The sequence below is a fragment of the Humulus lupulus genome, chromosome X (assembly GCF_963169125.1).
Source record: "Humulus lupulus chromosome X, drHumLupu1.1, whole genome shotgun sequence".
In the NCBI taxonomy this organism is placed as follows: Eukaryota; Viridiplantae; Streptophyta; class Magnoliopsida; order Rosales; family Cannabaceae; genus Humulus; species Humulus lupulus.
Genome location: NC_084802.1, coordinates 177,805,325 through 177,811,372, shown reverse-complemented (window position 1 = coordinate 177,811,372; position 6,048 = coordinate 177,805,325). Strand labels below are relative to the sequence as shown.

Genomic DNA, 6,048 nt, shown 5'->3' with positions numbered 1-6,048 from the left:
CTATATGTGTGATTATGATGAAATGAACGGCAAGGGCCGAGTGTGGCGTAGGCCGGGTACGGCCGTGGGGCCGAAAGTAACACACAGCACATGGGATGCTTATATTCAGGGTGGGACCCAAGGGATACATGAGTTATCCTCGCGGTGAAAACCGAAACCCCAGGCTTTGGTAAGGCCTCGGGGGCGGCTTGGCCGTACTTGTTTATTATGATAGTTTTCCTATGTATCAGTGAATTATGCCAGCTATTTGATTTGCATATGTTATGTACTATTTGGGTTTTCTTGCTGGGCTTCGGCTCACGGGTGCTCCGTGTGGCAGGTAAAAGCAAGGAGTCAGTCAACCGGCCATGAGTATGGAGAGCGTGGGGGCGGCGCGTACATGTTCGGCCTGCCCGACTGTTTTGGTTGGGGGCATTTTGTATATGGCTGTATTAAATCATTCTTTTGATAACTGATCAAGTGTAAATCTATTTTTGAGTTGTAAATATTTTGTAAACCTTACTTTGGGATCCCAGATGTTTTACATTTAACGTTTTCAATGAAACTAATCATTTTCAAAGAGTACAGCCTTAAACTCTGATTTATTCACACTTTTGGTTTTAGAAACCACTTAGAGTCAACTAAATGCACAACTTCCTTTTAAACTCACTTAGTAACGGCTCTAAGGTAGTAGGGCGTTACAATTCATATGCTTCATTAGCGCTTTTTCTCATAAATGCTCCTCCCGATGCTACATCTATAATTGTCCTTGTATTTCCCCCCCCCCCCCCAAACCATTGTAAAATGTATGAACCAGCAACCACTTCTCTATTCTATGATGTAGGCATTTCCTTTGCAACTCTTTAAAACGTTCCCACGCATCATATAACGACTCCCATCCAGCTGATGGAAGTTATTAATCTCTCCTCTAATACGGGCTGACTTCGCATGAGGAAAATATTTACCAAGGAATTTCTGAGCCAAATCTTCCCAAGTAACTATAGAGTTGGCTTGTAATGAATTCAACCAACTCTTAGCTCTGCCTTTTAATGAAAATGGGAATAATCTTAATCTTACAGCATCATTACTCACCCCATTCATTTTGAATGTCTCACACAACTCTAAAAACTTTGTGATATGGAGATTCAGAACCTCATTTGGTAATCCCCAATATTGTACACAATTTTGTACCATCTGAATAATTGAGGGTTTTATCTCAAAATTATTTGCCTCAACAGTAGGAGGACGAATGCTTGAATGTATCCCCGTAATAAAAGAGAGTACACAGTTTCTCAATGGCAGATCGACTTCAGTTGCATTACCCATATTTGCATTGTTGTTGACAATGTTATTTGCATTCTCAGCCATGGCGAAGTCCAACCTTTTCTTTATCTTTCGGTTCTTTCTGCACGTTCTCTCAGTTTCAAGATCTATTGGTATGAGTCCCTTTTGTCTACTTCCTTGCATATACTAACAATTCATGAAACACAACACAACCTCGATCCGAATAAGTGTAAAATGTAAAAAAAAAACCAAATTAGAACAAACAACAATTAATTTTAATATTGGAAATTAAGTCCCCGGTAACGGCGCTGAAAACTTGATCTGTAAAATATGCATGTAAGTGTACGCGGTCATGTCAATAAGAAATTCTAGAAGAACGGATATCGTCCCACATAGACTATTAACCAATTATCAATAATCGTTCTTCAATTTCTATTTGGTAAACAAAGTTTAGATGAATAAATATAATTATAAATATTAAATAACTGTGAACAAAATAACTAAACAAAAGATGAAAATCAATAATAAAAAGAACTAGGGTATTAACTTCATCAACTTTTCATTCAACTAACTTTATTAATCAGTTCTAAATTTCTTTCTTCCTATTCTAATAGTAGGTTAACAAAAATCGATTCCTATTCTTTTTCAAGATATAAGATCTCATCCTATATGCAGGTTTTCTACATCTCTATGATAAGCTTAAACATATAGCAGGCATTAAGCATAGTAACCTAATTACTACACAAGCCATACAGGTACTTACATCCAATATGTAACCTATGTCTATATAACGATAGCATATTCAATTCTCATCTTTCAAATTTTGAATCAAAATCATAAATCAAGAAAATATTGATCACGTATTTACTAGCATTAAGCAAACATTATATAGATTAGAATAGAGAAGAAAAATCAATAGAACATCATAATTAAATTAAATAGAAAACCAAAGACAAAAAAAAGGCGCAATGTTGCACAAAACAAACATAAAGACTCAAGATTACCACAAAATTACATTCTAAAACAACACTAAAAATGAAGTTATCATGATAGAGCACCCACGAGTCAAGACCCAGCAAGAAAACTCACAAACATAGAACATGACAATTCATTTTAGTAAATGCATAACTTAAACAAACACAAAAGACAATTCATAACAGCGGCCTAAGCTGATCAAGGTGCATTACCAGGCATCAAATTCACGGTCCTAACTGAGCAGGCGAATACAACACCCTAAATGGCCATGCCATGGCAGCTTGCATTCAACATGCTTAATGCTGATTCTCACCCTTGCGATTCCGGTTCTTGCCGACCCCGACCCTAGCCATTCAGTCTCAACATACATACATGGCATAATAATTATGGACGTTCACATATAACACTAAGTATAGATAACCGGGCCATGCCTGCTCTACGGGCACAAAAAATTTTCTTACCTTTGGTCCGAGTGCAAGCAATTAGGAAACCAAGTATGACACTTGAGAATCCCTATACGAATCGTTGATAGTGGTGTCGGCTCAGTCAGTGGTGTTGCTATTATGGAGAATCCCTCTATGAATCGCCAATAGTACCTTGCTATCCTCAAAAAGCTTCTAACCTCTAGTACACTGCTAGGTCTTGGCCAATCTCTCACCGCCTCTATCTTGGTTGTGTTAACCACGATCCCCTCCTTACTCAAAATGTGGCCTAGGAATGTTACTTGGGGTAACCAGAACTCACATTTACTGAACTTAGCATATCGCCTATGCTCCCTCAGCCGCTCTAGTACCAAACGAAGAAGCTGCTCGTGTTTTGTCTCTGATTGGGAGTACACCAGTATATCATCAATGAATACGATTACAATCTTATCCAAATAATCCCCAAAAACTCTAATCATCAAATCCATGAAGGATGTTGGGGCAATGGTTAACCCAAAAAACATGACCAAGAATTCATAGTGTCCATACCTCGTACAGAACGCGGTCTTTGGTATGTCCTCTTTCTTAATCCTCAACTGATGGTAGCCAGACCGAAGGTCAATCTTAGAGAGCACAGTATTCCCTTGTAGCTGATCAAACAAATCTTCAATCCTGGGTAGTGGGTACTTACTCTTAATAGTCAACTTATTCAACTCTCTGTAATCAATGCACATTCTTAACCCATCCTTTTTCTTGACAAACAGCACTGGAGAACCCCACGGTGAAAAGTTGGGTCTAATGAATCCTAGATCCAGTAATTCCTGCAACTGAATCTTCAATTCCTTCAACTCTGCTAGTGCCATTCTATAAGGTGTCCTTGACACTGGTTCTGCTCCTGATGCAAAATCTATGACAAATTCCATCAGGAAACTCACACTACAACCTGTTCTCACCTAGTCCAACTGAAACAAACCTAGGGGTTTCCACTATGTTTTATATGAATCCTATGCAGCCTTCTTGCAACAGGTCTCTAGCTCTCAATGTAGAGCTAATAGGTACTCGTGGTCCACTCACTGTCCCCACAAACACAAAGAGTTCCTCCCCTTGCGGTTCAAACGTTACCATCCTTCGCTTGCAGTCTATCGCCGCCCCATACTTTGCCAACCAATCCATCCCCAAGATCATATCAAAACATCCATTACTAGTTCAATCAGATCCACAGTCAACTCCATACTGTCTTTCTCTATTGGTAACGCTGTAACCCACCTCCTAGAGACTACTAGTTCCCCAGTTGCAACAGAGTTCTAAATCCCATAGCATACAGATCACAAGGTCTACACATATGGTCTATCAATCTAGCAGATACAAATGAATGAGTAGCTCCTGAATCAATGTAGTAAACAAAGAACTAGCACTAGAAATCTGACTTGTCACGACCGAGGGACTAGCCTCAGCCTCAGTCTGGGTCAAGGTGTATACTCTGGTTGGAGTGAGGCTGTTGCTCCTCTTTGGTTCCTCTTTCTTGACTTTAGGACAATATTTCCTCAAATGGTTGAAACTCCCACAAACAAAACAGACTCTGACTCTACACTCTCCTAGATTTCGTCGCCTGCACAGTGCACACTCTGGGTAGCTTCTTCAGTTCACTCCCCTGGCCTGACGGCCACCAAAGGCACCCTGTGCCCTCTTATCTAGAGTAGGAGGAACAAAGGAATCTTGGCATTTCTCTTTTGCTCACTAGGGCCACTACCTCGGCTAGAACCAGTGAAGGGAGGCACCATCCTCCGAGCATCGCGCCTTGCGACGCCTTCTTTCCAGATATGGTCTTCAACACCCTCAGCAGTAAGGGATTTTTCCACTCCCTGGGCATAAGTGGTAGACCTTGGATCCAGTGTTATCTTGACATCCTGGGCTATCATTACATTCAACCCCCGTACAAAGTGGTCTCTCCTTGCCATATTAGTAGGCACCAAATCCAATGCAAACTTAGCCAACTGGTCGAACTTCAAAGCATATTTGGTTACAATCATTCTGTTATGAGTTAGGTTGGTGAAATCATCCACCTTTACAGCTCAAACTGCCACACTGTAGCACCTCTCATTAAAAACATCCCTGAATACATCCCATGTCATGGTAGTCACATTTCTCCTCTGAGACACAACTTCCCAGTAGATGCGGGCATCATCCCTTAACATATTGCTGTCACAAGACACCCTCTTGTTTCCTTCCACCCTTATGAAATCCAATATAGAAGAAGTCATGTTCACCCATTGCTTTGCTCGTAGTGGGTCTGGACCACCCTTAAAGGTGGGAGGGTGTTGCTTTCTGAACCTCTCATACAGAGGCTCCCACCTATTTTCCATCACAGGCTGGGCTGGTACTGGTGCCACAGCCTGTGGGGCCTATAGTCCAACATCCCAAGGAGGAGCCTGCTGTCTTAGTTTTCGGAGTTCATCTTTTGTTGTCTAAAGTCTGGCTTGCATTCTTGCAAACATCTATTGTCAGATTTGTGGGGGACAAGTGGAGGACCTTGACCCTGGTTGTTATCTTCGGCTATATTGCCGCGAAATCTAGTTAATCGCCGAGGCATAACTTAAATATGCCTGCAATCAATGATGCCACACATCAGACACGATAACAACATCCAAAGAGACCACCTCCCAGTTCAACCGAGCAAACACAAATAAGAAAACAATACAATGTGCACACAACATAATCATACAAGAATCAAAGGGTCCATGCCCTAACATTAAAGACTCATCATGCTCTATATATATCAACAGGTGGACAAGCAATTAAGATAAGCAATTAAACAAGTATTTCACTTAACACCGACCAACCCTAAGTGGAGCTTGTCTTTGGTAGCGAGCGTACATGTTCGATCAATCTCCAAGAACCATAAACCTCGGCATGCTTTGATACCAAGTTTTAATGTCCTACTACCCTAGAGCTATTACCATGTGATTTTGAAACGTGCAATTAAATTGCTAATCGAGGTTTTAGGCCAAAGAGTGTGATGAAATTAAAGTGAAGACTCATTCAATGAAACTTTAATAGAAAAGGGTTGGACATTCATTAAGAACATAAAAGTGTAACATTGGGATCCCAAAATATTATTTTAAAACATATTTACAACTCAACGTTAGTGTACAGTCGACCTAGGTGACAAAATCAAACATTTATAGAACGTTCATCAAAACTACCCCCAGCCATGGCAGCCAGGTAGGCCAAACATGTACGCGTCGCTCCGTGCCCTCCAACTCATGCTTGGTCGGCCTTTCCCTTGCCCTTACCTGCACCATAGAGCACCCATGAGCCAGGGCCCAACAAGAAAACTCACAAACGTAGCATATGACAATTCATTTCAGTCAATGCATAACTTAAACAA

General features: G+C 40.8%; 1 non-coding gene across 1 annotated transcript; it reads left to right on the top strand.

The window, feature by feature from the left end:
- Positions 1-809: 809 nt before the first annotated feature.
- Positions 810-915, top strand: LOC133807915 (small nucleolar RNA R71). Its single transcript, XR_009879798.1, has one exon. It is a non-coding gene; the product is annotated as a small nucleolar RNA R71 (small nucleolar RNA).
- Positions 916-6,048: the final 5,133 nt, after the last annotated feature.